Source organism: Vespa crabro, chromosome 4, assembly GCF_910589235.1.
Source record: "Vespa crabro chromosome 4, iyVesCrab1.2, whole genome shotgun sequence".
Lineage (NCBI taxonomy): Eukaryota > Metazoa > Arthropoda > Insecta > Hymenoptera > Vespidae > Vespa > Vespa crabro.
The window spans coordinates 4,750,928-4,769,608 of record NC_060958.1 but is presented as its reverse complement, the minus strand read 5'-3'; the positions used below and the strand labels follow the sequence as shown (position 1 = coordinate 4,769,608).

The following is an 18,681-nucleotide window of genomic DNA, read 5'->3' as shown; positions in this document are numbered from 1 at the left end:
GAGTCCTTTTTTTAACTCCCTCTTTTCACCCTCGTCTTGTTTATTAATAGATCATGCTTTTGGCAATCTGCCTATCGTTTCCTTTCATTCATGTTTCTGTCGGATGCGTCGGTAAGGGCGAAAATAAACGAACGAACGGCTACTAATTTTCACTACGAGAGACGATCACATCCATCTTTTCCTTCAGGTTTGTTTATTTATTTATCTTCTTTCGATAAATCGATCAATTTTGTAAAATTTTGCTCTCTCATATTCGTACATTTTTCTTTCTTTTTTACTTTTATCTTGCTTTTTCTTCAATACTCCATATATTTCGTTTTATTATATCATCTGTATAATATGTAGTGTGAAATTCAAATTTTGCTTCGTTCTTTTTTTCTTTCTTTCTTATATTATTTTTTACTTCGATTACATGCTCAGAAAGGAGATCGAAAGCGATCGTGACGTAAGAGGACACGCTCGGCCATGCGAAAAGACACGAATAATCAGTGGCGAGGATTAGACTGGCTGCTTTTGAAAGGTTTTGCCTTGTCTGTTCATGGATTTTATAATCTTCGTTGTAAATATATTTTTTCAGAAGATGGAAGAAAAAACATAATGTGATGTAATAATATCTAGTAAAAACATTTGCCGTATTAATAAATACATTTTTACGAATATCGAAATCGTGTGCGTGTATAAAATATAAAGCCAATCTTCAAAACTGATTATTATGTAAAAAAACTGTCTTATATATAAAAATAAATTTTTGATTTTTGGATTATACCAAACGTCAATTTTTTATTGTTAATTTCCTTTTACGAGACAAGAGAGAACATTTTCGCACGAATGATTTCGAGGTTCGTTTGGTTACCCGGAAAAGAAGTCTAACATTACATGGATTTGTGTCGTAATATAGAGCACAGAGAAAATACGAGGCCCCGCGTGACCAGTAGCTGGATTAAATCGAACATTCGAGGATTTTACTAATCGATTTTAGAATACTACGTTAGACTTTTACGTGTCTACGTAATATGTATATATACATATGAGTACGTATGTACATATGTAGGTAGATATATGCCCACGCGTATCGAAACGCGATGTGTATGTATGTGTATACATATATACACGTATATATACATATATATATCTGTAACCGGCTATCTTATACCGCGGTACAGACTGTTGCGAATTTAATTACTTTACTTCTCGTCCTACTACTTACATATATGTATGTAATGTTCTATCCAACTTTCAGTTGAATGAAAACTTGGAAAACGAGATATATGAAGTTGCTTGAAAAATTAATTTAAACATTATATTTTATAGAATGAGAATATCTTGTTAATTCAAGTAAATAATTTTACTATGTTATCTTGACAATATCTGAATAAATATGTTTTTAACATGGATCTATTATATTTGTATAATGTGATTATCTATCTTCTAAAATGATTTAAATATACACCCACACCCAGACACAGAGAATATATAAAAGCAAATAAAACAAATTTTTTTTTAAATCTATTATTAAAAAAAAGTAATAATAAAAAAAGGGGACAATAGCGAAGTTCCTATTTTCTAATTAGTCACGTTACATAAAAGAATTAAATAGGAGATATAAAAGTGTGATAAAAAAATGCAGTATGCATAATTAATAAGAATAAATGGTACGAAAAGAAATGAATACGAATTTACGCAATACAGATAAAAAGAAAAAGACGCAATAATATATCAGAGAAACCAGAGACACGAGAGAGAATTTTAACGCGAGAGATATAATAGTTCTCGAGAGAGAAGCGAAGATCGTGGCGGTGATCGTTTTACATCGAGCATGTAACCGAATAAGAATGGAGATCGTATGCGCGATCGACTAAGAACAACGTATTCAAGTATACCGATAAGATCGATAAGTCGTAATTAAAGTTTCTTAATTAATCACGGAGAACAGAGATACGGTTAGCTTTTACCGTCTTGACTTTTCATATTAGGCACGTGGCACGTTGTATTTAAAAATTTCTTCTCGTCGTCAATTTTAAACCGGAAATATGAGCCATATTTTAATTTAAATCGTTCGATTTCGATTGGGCACAAAATGTCAGACACGTAAGAAGAATTTTGATGATTATTAACTTAAAAATTTACCGTATTACTCTTTCAAACAAATACTTTTGACTTGTTCGTTTCTCGATATGATTTATTTACAAGTTCAACATAATGGAATACATATTAATCTACTCAATTATGAGACTCATATGAGAATGAATAAAATCGATGATGACAAAATAAGAACACAAGTGCAACGTAAATACAACTTTTGTATAAGAATACATTATTTCTTAATTACGTTACATCAAACGGAATAAACATTATCAATAAATACATTTGCTTATATTAGACTTACTTGATAAAAGAACAATAATTATTTTCAAATTAAAAAAGGTTTAACATGATACACGTGAGTGACAGACGATGAGAATTTGCGAACATATCTCATTAACACATTTCCTTTCTTTTTCTCTCTCTCTCCCTTCCTCCCTCTCTCTTTCTCTTTCTTTCTCTCTTTTGTAATCGTTACACGTGACACGTGTGCTCGATGTTAAACAGAATAAAGAATGAGAAACATGGTAAGACGACAAAACGAAGAGACTAAAAGGGGAACGACAAAGACAAAGAAGGAAAGAGAGATAAATAGATAAGAGAGAAGAAAGATCAAGGATAGAAATGACGGAGAAACGTTCGACGGGAACAAGTATCGCGGTTGTTTGCACTTCTCGCGAGAAGAGGTTATTAGATGCGAAACGTCGTGTCGTAATAAATGCCCGGTGCATAAATACACTAGCTGTGTACGACGACTACGCAAAAGAGCATCTCTCTTTCTCTCTCTTTATCTTTATGTCTATGTCTCTCTTTCTCTCTCTCTCTCTCTCTCTCTCTATTCCTCTCTTTCCCTCTATCCCTCACACGAAGGCCGTTTCCATGTCATCTGAATTCCTGTGGTGCAATGAGCCCATCTTCTTCGCGTTTATATGTTGGTGTAATATATATCTACGCCTTCGAACTCGCACTTGACCTCTGCAACATTTTCTCTTCCTTCTTCTCTGTCTATCTGTGTATTTATTTCTCTATTTCTCTCTCTCTCTCTCTCTCTCTCTCTCTCTCTCTCTCTCTCTCTCTGTATTTCAAGAAAGAAATTGTTAATTGGTGGAATCTCGATCAGATATAATTATTAGAAGATATAATCGATAATTACTCGATTTATCTCGCTTTCTATCTATTTCTTCTTCTTTCTTTCTTTCTTTCTTTAGTATTTTATTTTAACCTAGTTTTCTTCTAATCTGTGCGCGCATGCGTAACACACATTTTATTGGAATATTTCTAATAGATAAGATTCTAGTATTTTCATGCGTAACATAAATAATATGTGTAATTTTGTTTGAAAATAAAATTTCGAGATTGTTCTCATTTGGTGGAATGACCATTAAGCAATTTAATTACGATGATATAGAGATTCAAACGATCGGTAATCGTTAATCGAAAAGTTATTTTTGGCTAATTAAGTATCTACGGACTTAATAGCGTTTAATTAAAATGTAACTTGTACATTGTATTATCGTCTTGACAAACGAGTTCGTTCATTTTAACGAACAATCGTTATTTTCAAAAGGTACTTTTCAAAAGGTACTTTTCAAAAGGTACTTTCCAAAAAATGAAAATTACATTGAAAATAATGTACAAAGGACATTCTATTGTTTTAAAATATATGTATCTCATGTTTTCTTGATCCGTTCGGTTCCGCTCTGATTCAATGAGACGGCGAAAACTTTATTCTTTTTCTCTCTCTCTCTCTTCCTCCTTCTCTCTCGTTCTTTTTCTTTCTCCTTTTCTTTCGTGCAACAAGTATTTACAATATATTATTATGCGTCTACATGGTAGCATTATACCGACAAAGCACGACTAGTATCGCCGAGCTTGATCACGCGCGTGGACAATTAACGCCATGCCGTAATTATGTCGACAGTAGAAAAAGAATAAGAGAGAAGGAGGAAAAGAGACAGAGAGGGAGAGAGAGAGAGAGAGAGGAACTTTCGAAATCTCCTTTACCGCAAGTACCACATACGACAATGATTACTCAATTACTCCTGTCGATAAATGAAAGATAAGCGTGGTCGATTACATTTTCTATCCATTTTCATCTTTTTATATGTTAAAAAAAAAAAATAATAAAAAAAATGATTTAGAATAAATTTTTCTTTCTCTTTTTTTTTCTTTTTGCTCTTTAAATATAAATGATCGAAAATATAACTGCATTTTCTTCTTTTTGTAACGTGTAATCACAATATTATATACGAAATCTTCGTGAAAATCTTGATGAAAGATAGAAATATCATGATTTCTGTTGTGTTCGGAATGTTTCTAACGGCGATGAACTCGTGAGAGTCAGACATGGTGTAACTTAGTAACTCAACGAGTTAGCAAGTTTCAAGAATGGCTTGCAAGTTGACGAGGACAATGATGACAACGACGACACTTTATATATATATATATATATATATATATATATATATATATATATATATGTATATATATATATATGTATATATATACATTCATTCGTTCTTTTCGCAGAATTCTTCCTTGGCTCGTCATCGTAACGTTTTCACGAGAGACAGGATGTCGTTGTCTCTCTTCTTACTTCTGACCCCGTACTACCTTCCAGTTTCTATTGTCAAGACGCTTGAGAAGAGACAAGGAGAACGGAACGATCCGTTTTCTACCGGATTATGCAACCTTCCATTGTCGGGTTTTGCCTTCTCGCGAACACCTTACGCTCTTAGAACACGACGAAAGGAAAATATCTGCCTTATAATGCGATGATATCATTCGTTCGTAATGTTTTTCTCGAGACAGACTTGTTTCACGTGAAATTAATTACTTTTTTATCCTTTTTTTTTTTTTTTTTTTTTTTTTTTTATAAATTTTCTATCAAGTATTATATGTATATACAATATATTAACTGGACCGGAAAGTAATGTCGTTTCTGCGCATGTCGATATTTGATTGTGATTAAAAATAAAAATTTGTTAAAAATTTATTTGTTTGAATTTAATTTAAGAAAGCGACATTACTTTCCGGTCCCCCTAATATTTTAAAGAAAACAATATTTATTATAAATTTAAATTTTCTCGGATTATTTTCAACTATTTCTTCAGAAATACTTTACACACACACACACACATACACACACAGAGAGAGAGAGAGAGAGAGAGAGAGAGAGAGAGAGAGAAAGAGAGAAAATTAAAGAAAAACTGGAAGTAACTAACCTTAACTTTTAAGATGAGATAAATAGAACCGAGGAGTGAGATCGATTTCATATGGAAGGATCCATAAAAATCGTAAAGGATGACTTCGAAGAGATGGATAAATGAAAAAAGAAGAAGAAAACAAGAAGTTTCTTATTCTTCTTAGTTCCCAAAAGACAAAAAATTAAGACAAAATATCTGAGAAAGGGTTATATCTGAGTTACAAAAAAAGAAACGATCCCTCGTTGTAATCAATGTTTTTCTTGAAGAAAGAAAGCAAGCAAGCAAGCTTTATATCCCGATCGAAAGAACGTTTATTACCGTATCGGTTCCGCGACTCGTCTTTTCCTCTTCGAAAGAGTAAGCAGCTTCTTCCTCTCTCGATGATCTTCTCCGGTTAACTCGCGTCTTATAGAACTGGGCAGCAGGAAGGCAGGGACTCACTCGGACTCACCTGAAATTAGAAAATATAACAAGGCTTAGAGAGTGAAAGAGAGAGAGAGAGAGAAAGAGAGAGAGAGAGAGAAAGAGAGAGAGAGAGAGAAAGAGAGAGAGAGAGAGAGAGAGAGAGAGAGAGAGAGAGAGAGAGAAGGTAGTACATATCGCAATGCTTTGCTACGATGCGCCTTCGATGTAACTTTGCTTCGCTTCGCGAGAAGATCGTAAATTTACCTCGTTTACCTTGCTCGGATAAGATATGGGTCGGGGTTCGCGAGAAGACATGTGTGCACGTGGAAAGGGTGTCATAAAATATTTTCTTTTGCTTTTTCTATGTACATACATGTATGCGTTTATATGTCCTTTAAGTGAACTTTTAAGTTCGTGTGTATCTGAATGTAAATATACATGTGGAATACGGCGACTTTGGTATCCGGAATATGTTACACTACAGCGTAAAACGTGCCTCTTTTAGAATATGTGGGGAGAGAGGGGGGGAGAGAAAGAGAGAGAGAGAGAGGGAGAGAGAGAAGGTAAGTGAGAGGATTGCGGAAAGGTGCCAACACGAGATGCATAATTACACTTATATCATACACTTAACCTAGGTAATATATAGTATAATTTAAATACCACGCCGGAAGAAATTTTCTTTTCCTACATGGTAATTATAAAGAAAGTCGTCTTCTGATTATACGTATTTTATTCTATCGGAAATAGGATTTTTCTTTTTATTTCTTGTCATCATTCTATAAAAATATCTTTTACTTATAATATGCTAATCATTAAATTGTTTTTCTATCAAGCGTGATAACGATGAAATATGATCGACGGTAAAATTTGTTGAATGATATTTTATCTTTTATTATGAAAGAAGATCGAGAAAAATATTTCATCTATCTTACTAACATAAAATCGTCTTTGATTTCAAGAATTCAAATATATCGAATCGAAATATTTAATTAATCGTGCAAGAGGTTAACGATGCAACTTTGTTCTTACCGATCTTTGTGTTAATTTATGCAGAATGAGTATTATAGCAGTAAAACGGACTCAGAGAAGTATAGTCGATAAATTAGCTAAGAGAGACGCACTTTAAGTCGGCACTGATTGCGAGACTACCATGTGTAACGTCATATTAAGATAAGAAGAAATGACTTCTCATTTTGCTGTGTGCGCCTATGCCGCACTGACTCGTTATCGTCCCTGAAATGACTTCTTTAATATGGTTAACAAAGCTGTAATATGACCTGGTTCTATCGTGCGACAAATTGCATAACGTCATCGAATTAACGTTTTGTCTAGCCAAGCAAAAATATAAAGTGGGTTGGGAAGAGATTAACATTTTTCTGAGCTCAAATCTATTAGGTATATCAAATATGTCTGATAGTTTTAATATTTTTTAAAAAGATTAATAAACGTGTAAATATTATTTATATTCTTAAATGATTATATCATTTATTGAAATAGTGATATTTCTATATTATCTCATTCTTAATTATCAAAATAATCATTGGGCTAAGTCCAAAAAAGCGAAATCTCTGAAGATTATTGAGGACAATGTCTTCATAGTTTCAGACACTCACTTAAATGTCATTAGTCACCTAAGCAAAGTTCGACAAGACTCTTGTCATTATCTTTCTTTAAATATTATATATATGTACATATCTTCTATCTGGTATTTCTTGATTAGCTTATTTTTATATTTTCAGTTGTATATCCGAGCCTTTGAGTTCCGAAGTCTTTTTGTAGATGAACATGACTAATAGGTATATGTATTTAAATATTTATCAATCTATTCAATTGATTAATATTGTTACTATCTTTTAAATGTATAAATCACTTTTGCATGAATAAAATAACATTTATGTTATACAATGAATTGTATCGATTTTCTTAATATGTATTCGAATATAATTTTCTTTGGAAAACTCAACGATCTCTTTTCAACCTATACATACATATATATACATACTTAACACACAACATGCTTACATGTGTGTATGTGTGTGTATAACATCATAATAAGATAGAAAATTAGAGATGAAGGAAAGGTAAAGAAGAAAAATAAAAGATATAAAAAATTGAAAAAGTAAAAGGAAGGAAACTAGGAAACGTTTGGCGCTGTGTTTTCTGCGAAAAAGCTAAACTTTATACATAGGAGGAATAGAAGAAGAGGCCCGTCGTGTCGCGAAATAACAAAGAGCCGATGGTACGATGCGCCAAGAGAGTGCAAGAAGAAAGTGCGTTCACCTCTACTAGCATCCTTTACAGCCTTAGCTCGAACGCTAACCTTCTCGAGCTTTTCTATCCTCGGAAGGTAGCAGCTAGGGCCTTCTATCTCGAGCAAGGAGCACACTTACGCACTTACGGCCTTACGCGTTAATGCCGTAACGATCGTGAACCAGCCTCAGCTAGCCTGACTGCGGCTTGCTACCGTGACTGGCTGCTGTAGCTGCTGTTGCTGTTGTTGCTACTGCCATCAGTCAACGTACTTTTCCTTTTATGCTAGCGACCGCATTAAGAAAGTCCAATGAATTTATTATTTTACGATGATGGATGTATTAATATTGATTTACGATTTTTATCATATAAAAGAGATGTTAAGTTAGTATATGCGTAATCTATATAAAACTCTATAACATTGTGTAATATTGAAGTAATGTTTATGTACGTAGGTTTATATACATGTCTGTATTTTCTCAGTTTTGCTTCATTTTCTTGTTCTTTTATATAAAACTAATCGTTTGCTTATATTCAAAAATTAATGTTCGCTTAATAAATATGTTATAAGTTTCGTATTATATAATTTTCTGTTTTTTTTTTAAACTCGGAAAAAGTATGCTTTACAGTAATAATGTGTCTACTGCATAAAATAAAAATTTTCTATTCAGAGTAAATATAACAATTGTATTATATATAATATTAAACATATTATATAATATTATATATTACGTTAGAATTATGTGATTTTTTAGGATCCTGGAATAATAATCTTTAAAAAAAAATCTACAAAAAAATCATTATAGAGAAATCTAATTGTAAGACAAAAAAGAAATAGAAATGATCTTTTCTCTATATTCAAACTTATCGAAATAGTATGTGCGTATGTGAGTAAGCGATCACCTTTTGTAAATGACCGACATTTTTTAAAGACGTTTTCGAGGTCGTTTTAGAGGGCACATTCTTTGAGAGGGCGGACGTCTACCCCGAAGAAAAGAATGTTCTCAAATGATCGAAGGAGCCTAACAGGTATGCGGAGATCGGAAAAAGGAGACCCGTCTACGCCCACTGGAAATTTTACACTACGTCATCTGTCCGAGAACGACCTCGTCCTACAAGCTGTATTAAACTCTCTTTTACGATGTATACACACACATACATATTCATACACGATATAAGATAGATAAACATACAAGAAAATGATTGACTTTGAAAATGAAAACATTACGAAGTTCTATGGAATTAGAAAAAATTGTACTGTACAAGATTGTTTTCGTTGTAAGGATACAACGTACATGTTAAAGATAGATATTAGATCAATAAGGTATATACATATATATATACAAATATATATATATATATATATATATATATATATGTATGTATATGTGTGTATACATATGAATCATTCGTAGATCGCATTACTTTTAGTATCTTAAAAAATCTTACTACTAAAGACTATTTAATTGATAATTAATTTGATATTCTATATTTAACATTATTAAGCTATTAAAATATTTATGGTGATTGAATAATAAATAATGTACAACACACACACACACACACACACACACACACACACACACACGTGCATGCGCGTTACTTTACCAATTTTCTTTAATTTTACGCAGTTAATCGATTTAGGAAATGAGCGACTTATATATACTGGATTATGTAACTGTTTATATATAAAAAATTAACATTGCTAATGTTTTTTCTTATTTCGTAGAATTTACGTAGCACGTTTTCCAAGAACGACTTCTTCGATACAAATTTAAATAATAAATAATTAATGATTTATTGAAAAAAAAAATTGATATTTATCTTGTAATCATTTTTTTCTTATTTCATATATTATGAATTTTTTTCTTATAAATATCTTCGATAGATTAATTTTACATGATATAATCATTCCGTATAAGATATCACGCAATTTAATTCTCGTAGGTGGATGTGTCGCCGGACGATGTAATTTGCTAGAAGTAGCGCGTACGATCGAGGAGAAAAGAACGGACACGTTTAATTGCTACGACAACCCACGCCTGTCCATTTACATTTTCGTCACGATTATTGTTAAAAAATTCAAAGTACTCCTTTCACGGAAATTTTATTTTCTACATGACGTCTCTGGATTATTATACATACATATATCGAGATAATACGTTGCATATATAATTACTATACATATTTTATAATTAATAACAATATCAAGTATGGTATTAACTTTATTTACAAAATTATATATATTGCTCTCTTATTTTGACCTATTTTATTTTATCTATAATTATTGTTATAAAATTATGTGTATACTTGTGTTGATAATAATTTCATTAATAAATAGTTATTAATAATAAAATAAAAAATAAGAGAAAAAAAAATAAAAAGAAAAAAACTGATAGAATATTTTTTAATTGATCGCTAATCAACAATTTTATTTTTTATTCTTTTCTATCAACTATTTATTGGATTGGCGTAGAAGTAGAGATAGACTTTATCGAGAGATGCTTGGAATGAACCCCTTTGTTCATTTTCTTAATAAAATCTATTCACTATACCAAAGTATTTCTTAATGATAATGTATTGGGTTGGCAATTAAACGATTTCGGATTTTAAATAAGAAGGAAAATTCAAAATTTTTACTTAAAAACATAACTTTATTAAATTAGGTATTGTCCGTTTTTGTCGATGACCTTTTGTCATTTTTCAGGAAGTGTTTTTCTCAGTTTATAAAATTTCCGATTTTTGTCAGCAAAAAACTCAATTAAATGAGATTTTACATTATCAGCGTCATTAAAAATTTTATCATTTAAGTTCTGCATGAAACAAAATAAATGGAAATCTGAAGGCGCAAGGTCAGGGCTATATAGTGGATGTGACAACACATCCCAACCTAGCTCCAATAATTTTTGGCGAGTGACCAAAGATGTGTGGAGCTTTGCATTGTCATGTTGGAAAACTTTGTAGAAAACTTGTTGTAGAAGTTTGAATTAACCGTTTGGTTTTTTGATAAAAGTTCAAAGTGCAGAATTCCTTTATAATCCTACCAAACTGACATAATCTTTTTTTGGTAAATTTCAACTTTGTTTCAATGTTATTTGGAACAACTGGAAGTATCCTGCTTCTTTTTCGATTAACGTTGTTGTAAACTATCCATTTTTCATCGCCAATAATTAGTCGTTTCAGAAATGAATCAATTTCGTTACGTTACAGAAGCGAATTGTAGTTGCTAATGTGTTGCGTTAAATGAATTTCCTTAAGCTAATGAGGGACCCATACATCGAGTTTCTTAACGTAGCCAAGCTGTTTTAATTTTTTTTGAATGCATGTATGCGATATATTGTGCTTCTCTGCAATCTCACATGTGTGCTATGACGATCTGAATCGATTATAGCCTTGATATGGCTCTCATCAACTTTGGACAGCCAGATCGTTGCGCATTATTGAGTGAAAAATCACCAGAACGAAATTTGACAAATCAATTTTGTCACTGCGTTTCTTTTAAGACTTCATTCCCAGATAAGGCATATAACTTCTTGTATGTTTACAATGTGTTCCTGTCTTTTCAAAAATAATACAATAAGATATGTTTGAAATGCACGTTTTGTTCTTCCATTTTTAAATTGGGATAAAAGCGAAATTAAATAACTAATTGATACAATTTTTTTACTAATTAAAGTTAAAAAAAACAAATAACAAGAAAACAATATAGATTAGGTGTTTTGAACTCCTGACAAAACAAAAGAATATGCTAAAATCATCTATTGATAAAATCTGCAATCATTTAGTTGTCAACCCAATATATTATAATTAAAAAATACTTTGGTATAGTGAATTATTAAGAAAATTAATAAAGGGGTTTTATTAAGAAAATGAACAAAAGAGTTCATTCCAGTATCTCTCGATAGAGTCTATCTCTACTTCTACGATCCATTATCTTCTTCAGGTAGAAGGACAAAGAAAGAGAAAGAGAGATAGATAGACAGAGAGAGAGAGAGAGAGAGAGAGAGAGAGAGAGAGAGAGAGAGAGAGAGGGAGGGAGAGAGAGAGAGAGAGAGAGAGGGAGGGAGAGAGAGAGAGAGAGAGAGAGAGGGAAGGAGAAAGAGAAAGAACCCAGAACGATAATACATTTTAAAAAGAAAAACAGGTACCACTTACAATCTCGTACAAAGCACGAAGGAAGTATTACAAAGGACGATGAAAATAGCGGGAAATAAAGTGCAGTAAATGAAGGAAGATCTTTCTCCCTCTCTCTCTTTTTCTGGAGGATCCATATAGAGGAAGGACCTGTCTCTCGATATATCGAGCAAACCAAAGAGGAAATGATTCTCTCAAAAGATTTCTCCAGCTTCTTTCATAAGATTTACAGGAGAGCCTATAGTTTTCTTTATCTCTCTTTCTTTTTTTTTCCATTGACTATACATATGAAAAGAGTATGAAGACCAGAAGCTTCTTTGTCAAAAAGAAAGAAGAGAATTCTTTAAAGAGATGAAGATCCTTTCGGAATGTATAGAATAGAATGGAGAAGAAGAGTAAGAAGAAGGCTAGTTTCAACGTCGTACTATTGCCCTAACATGGACAAAAAGATGTAAGAAAAACAAAAATAAAAAGAAAGTAAAAAAAGGAAAAATATAAAAATAAAATGAAACTAAAAATGTTCTGCTAAAAGAGAACACGTTTATTGAATCAACATTTTAAAATAGAATTAAACGAAAAACTGATTTGACAATTAAAAAAGAATGATACTGTTTGATTAAAATAAAAAATAGAAAAAGAAAAAAAAGAAAAAAAGAGAAAACTACAAAAAAAGAATAAAGACAGACCGCCGAAATATTTGAAATTTCAAGACAGCTCTTTTGAAGAAGACGTCAGAATCGATTAGAGAAAGCTTTTGAAAGTCGTATCAGACGTTTCGTCTTCCATGAAAATGCTCTATTACTGTTGCTGATGCTGATGCTGATGCTGATGCTGATGCTGATGCTGATGCTGCTGAGAAGCGCTCTCTAACAATCCGTGAACGTATGCGCGTAACGCGGGCGCGCGCGTGAACTACTGTACGGGCTGGAATAAAGGGAATGAAAATAGCTATGGACCGCCTATTTCCGTCGCATGACCCATCGTCCGCCGAAAACGTTTCTACTTTTGAACATCCGCCATCCGTTTTCGAGTTCCACAGAGGAAGAACACATAGTACACGTAGGTATATACACGTATATATTTACGTACACAAATACACGGAGATCAAAGTCGGATGAATTTTAATAATAATTAATCATAATTATCGAGTACAATAACGATTAATTAATTAATAAAACTTAATAATTGCGTTTTTTTAAATAGACCAATATCATTTTCGTATGAAATAATATATAATTTATAATCAATTATGCGATCTTTTACATTTAATATTTGAATAAATACTTAGTAAAAATTAATATATATATATATATATATATATATATATTATATTTAATTAATAGATTTTTTTTAATTAATTTCTTAATTAATACAATTTATAAAACAGAAAAAATTAATAAAACAGAAATTAATTTCTGTTTTAATTAGAAAAAGTTTCTAATAGTTAGCCTGTAGAGCATTTGTTAATCGTTTTCAAGTTCCACTGAGAAAAGAAATACATCTACGAGAGTCACTTCTTTTATTCCCTTATATCTTCTTTTAGTTTTCTTTTTTCCTTCCTTTCATTCTTCCATTCCATGGAAACTTCCCTTCCCGGAGTGAAACCAGAAGTCCGTTCCGGTTTCGCTCGATTCCAGCCGAAGATGACGACAACGACTGTGACTACGACTACTACGACGAAGGGGACGTTTACGCCGAGGTTCTAAGCGTAGAAATCCGTATTAGGAGAAAATCCAGTAATCACGTCAGGCGCACATATAAGGCGTCGATTCTTAGCTAGTTGGGTCGACGCACTACACAACGACGATGGCGATGATGATGATGACGAGGAGGAGGAAGAACTATTGAAGTTCTTTTATTTGCAGATTTTAGAAAAATTACTGTAACGAAAGACAGACGAATAAACTAATAACGAAAGAAGAGAAAAGGGGAGGAAAAAGAAGGTGGGAAAGATGAGAAGAGAGAGGAGGAGAAGAGATTAAGATATAAAAAGGAAAGAAAAAAAATGGTGCAGGAAGGATAATCCTTCCAGTTCCATATTCTAGGTAGATGAGAAAGATAGATAGATAGATAGATAGAAAGAGAGAGAAAGAGAGAGAGAGAGAGAGAGAGAGAGAGAGAGAGAAGGACATGGTAAAGACGGTCGGACATCGATATATCGGGTGAAAGTCCTAAAGCCTACGACCGGTTACTCCGAAACCCGTTGCAGGTGCATGCATGCATCAGCAGATCGGGAAGAAGGTCACGAACGGGTGCATTCCCTGAGTCGTTTCGTCCTCCGGTTCCTTTCTCTCTCTCTCTCTCTCTCTCTCTCTCTCTCTCTCTCTCTCTCTCTCCTTTTTTCTCTCTCTTTCACTCCCTTTCTTTCTCTATCTCTCTGTTTCTTGCACAAGGTCGTTCGTACGATAAATCGACGAAACTCTATTACGATGCGACTTGACGAAATTGATAGAGTGAGTGGGTGAGCGGGTAAGTGAAAGAGAAAGAGAGAGGGAGCGGGAAAGAGGGAGAGAGAGAGAGAGAAAGAGGGATAGAGAGAGAGAGGGAAAGAGGGAGAGAGGGGAGGATGAGGGAGTGGGAAAGTGGGAGAGAGGGGAGGATGAGTGAGTGGGAGGGAGAGAGGGGGAAAGGGGAAGAAAGAGAGAGAGAGAGAGGCAAGAATAAAATGTGTGGGAGAGAAATGACGTTAATAACGTGGCTATTATAAGAATGAACAATTGCAAAGCATAACTGTTACACCTGTGGTCTTTCAGTGGAATATTCGCTTCAAGAAATAACTCTATTATGTATATATTATATATATAATATACACATAACATATATATAAATATATATATATATTATATATATTTATATATATATATATATATATATATATATATATTTATTCATTTGTATGAAAATCGATAGGAGTATACTGTTTTATATATCATTTCTTGCTTTAATCTCACTCTGTATCGTTTCTCACGGATCGGCCATTAGGCGTTTTATTACGTCACGCTCTATCTCTCGGTAGCTTCCAGCTCTCTTTCCGTTCACATTCGCGATCCCCGTGTTACACAAGGCCCTTCTTTCTTTTTATGTAATGTTAAGGAAGAACTCGATAGATATACCTATTGAGTGATCAATCCTCCCTCTTTGATTCGGAATGATTTATCGAATACCTCTTTTGGTTTCGATATTCACCTTTTCCCTTTCTCGATAAATACCAAGGAAATACTTCGAGTAATCATATAGAAGTTTCGTGAAGAGTCAGATTCGTGAAGAGTTAGAAAAGACATTTAACTTTTTAAGCACATTTGCTTTGAGTCCATGATACTTTAGATATATAACTTCGCTCAAGTGTTTTTCAGTTGGATCAAGTCCTCAAAACAGTATACAGTTGTTTGGAAAATTCGTCGAGTTGTTTTGAAAAAAAAAAGAAAAGCGGAAAAGAAAAAAAGAAATACAAATAAATACTAAAATAGATAGTTATAATACTAATAATTATAATTTATAGTTTTATAGGGGAGAGAAAAAAAGAATTATTGTAAAAATAATTGATAAAATAATGAAGTTAGAGAAAACGGAAAAAAAAGATAATTTAGATCTTGAAGCTTTTATTAAATTATTATCTTTTCCAATCGAAGAATTAAACGAGCATCATACTCATCATCCTTCATCGACGTTGTCGTTGTTGTCCTGTCGTGTGTCGTGGGGTTCGATGATCGACGGATAAAATGACAAGTTCGACGAGTCTAACGAGATCTGCAAAGTCGAGACTTTTCCACGAATCGTGCAACGGCAAAATACGCTACCGTTAACTTTTGCAATTTTACTTAATCTCATTATTTCGTATTTTCCATTGACAGCATGTAGCATCACGCTATCTTACTCTCTTACTCTTCTTCAAGGCCACGACTGGCTTCAGCCAATAAACGTGATTTTACGATTATCTTTAGCGATGCCATGGCTCCCTTTCGTCGTCGTTCTCGTCGTTCTCGTCGTCGTCATGGTTATTCCTTTCGTATCGTTACGGCTCTTTAAGGCCATTAGAAGGAGGAGTACAACTCGAACGATCTTTGCGAGAACGTGTACGATCTTTGCGAGAAATCGAAGGGGGATTCGCTTGCTCGGCCATCCGTGGACGCGTCTTCACCGCCAAAAAAATGATATTGCATCTTCGAGATAATATACCGAGCATTCGATCCTTCTCTTTACGTTTCTACCTTTTTCCTCTTAGTTTTTGTTATTTATTTATTTATTTATTCTTTTTTTCTTTTATTATTATTTATCCTTTTCGAGCTATTTCTTCGAACGTGTTTACGAAGTAAGAAGAAACGTTCTAAGAGGAAAAACAAGTCGTAACATTCCAACGTGCCTTTCTATGATTCATATATCGAGATATAAATGCGCCTATATTTATCAATGAAAAATCTTTTATTTGAAAAATAAAATGTTACTATATCGAATTTTATTCTATACGTTCCATAAAAAATGTATAAAATATCGAATTTGTAAAATAATATCAGATAAACAATGTGCTTTTTATTTAAAAAAAAAAAGAGGGAAAAAATAAAAGAAAAAACATAGAGATAACGTTTAATATATGATTAAAAAAATGAAAAGAAAAAGAAAACAAGAAGAATAAATAAAATAAAAAAAAAAAAAAGGAAAAGAAATATTTCTATTGTATTGCGTACAGGAATACACGTTATAAGAGAAATATCAATATCATAGAAATAAAATAAAAAATTAAATTTATAAATTGATTATTTCAGAAGATCGAAATAATTAATTGTCAAATAGAAACGTGTTGGAGTTCGTTCTTTTACATAGATATGTATGCACGACGCTGAAGTTGATCTTGTTGCGTGACACGCAACGTAGAATGGCTCACGTTCGTAAGTAGAGATAGGTTAACCCACGTAAAATCAAAGATCGAGAGGAGCGAAAGGGAGAACTATAGGAGGGAACATGCCAGCCGCTTTACATCGGCTACCACCGTTTACAAATACTTTTATGATTTATCGCCGTCCTTGCTGTATAGAAGAAATTCCTTCAGCAATTTTTTTCTTCCTCCTTTTCCCGCTCCCTCTCCTAGGTATATATATATATATATATATATATATATATATATATATATTTGTATATCTCTTTTATACACACAAACTCTTATATCCTTTCTTTTTTCCCTCTTTCTTACCATCGATGCACGCACTCGCGTTGCCGCCATTCTGCCGTTTCTTCGCTCAACTTCTATCTCTTTTTCTCTTTATCTTTTATACAGAGTCTTAGACTGGTCCAGCTAGTTTTGCACCAACACACTTATTTATATGCCTATCATGCTCGCTTATCCCGCTTACAATTCGCTCGATATATACCGTGCGTGAAGCACTAGTTAGTAATAATTATCGGGCTCGTTAATTGACGATCAACTAAAGAAAGAAAAAGAAAGAGAGAGATAGAAAGAGAGAGAGAGAGAGAGAGAGAGAAAGAGAGAAAAAGAGAGAGAGAAAGAGAGAGAAAGAGAGAGAGAGAGAGAGAGAGAGAAAGAGGCAGAGAGAGAGAGAGAAAGGAAGAGAGAAAGAGGAAGAGAGAAAGAGGAAGAGAGAGAGAGAAAGAGAGGAAGAGAGGAAGAGAGAGAGAGAAAGAGAGGAAGAGAGAGAGAGAGAAAGAGAGGAAGAGAGAGAGAGAGAAAGAGAGAAAGAGAGGAAGAGAGAGAGAGAGAAGGAGAGAAAGAGAGGAAGAGAGAGAGAGAGAAAGAGAGGAAGAGAGAGAGAGGAAGAGAGAGAGATAGAGAGGAAGAGTAAAGAGAACTCATCTTTAAGTACTAGATAAGGATACGATCCTAAAAATCGTAGCGAAAAGGAAAGGTTTAAAATTAGTCCAGAGAAAAATGTTACAGGTTTGTGCGTGTATGCATGTGCGTATACGTATGTACGTGTGTGTTGATAATTCCTACGAGGTTCGATCTCGTTGATTCTCTCGGATACTTTACTCTCTTTCCTTTTTTATCTTTTCTACTCTCCGTTACGTTCTCCGTGTTCGTACGCACGCGATCACGCAAAGAAGAGGGAGAGAAAGAAAAAAAGGGGAAGGTTCAGGAGGTCCAATAAAAAAAACCAAGTTCAGGGGGTCTGGATCGTTTTGACGACAAGTTCAAGGCCAGTTGCATCTTGCTTTGTTGTCAACTGTTTCGTTTTGGTTTTCTTTCCTTTTTCTTCGATCCTTTCAACGACGATTATAGAAATAAAACATTCTTTTATTTCTTTTTGGGAGGGAGGAAGGAGAGAAATATATAAATCTAACAATTAATATTATAGAACTTCGAAATTATATACGTATATAAAAAAAATGTTTAATCGATTATTTATAATAAACTTAAAATGATATTCAAGTTAATTTCATTATGTTTCAAATTTAATTTTTATTTTAATCGAAATGCTCCACGGAGATATTTATAAAGTGAACCAAAAAAAAAAAAAGTGAATAAATAAATATTAACGAAAATTTGTATAAAATTGTACGAAAGAATGCGACAACGTAAAGATAAACGCGAGATGCACGCGGATGGTACGGTTCGAAAAGAGAGGAGGAGCAAATGACCTTACCGTGTCGTTCG

General features: G+C 33.1%; 1 protein-coding gene across 11 annotated transcripts in view; it reads right to left on the bottom strand.

Annotated features, from left to right (window-relative positions):
• LOC124423840 (inner centromere protein A) overlaps positions 1–18,681 on the bottom strand; it is a 91,448-nt gene that overhangs the window by 31,641 nt on the left and 41,126 nt on the right. The window contains exon 3 of one of the 11 annotated variants that reach the window (XM_046962096.1): positions 5,607–5,739. The exons of the other annotated variants lie outside the window; for them this stretch is intronic. The gene's annotated coding sequence lies outside the window, so the exon portion shown is untranslated. The remainder of the gene's footprint in view (positions 1–5,606; positions 5,740–18,681) is intronic. 11 annotated transcript variants of the gene reach the window in all.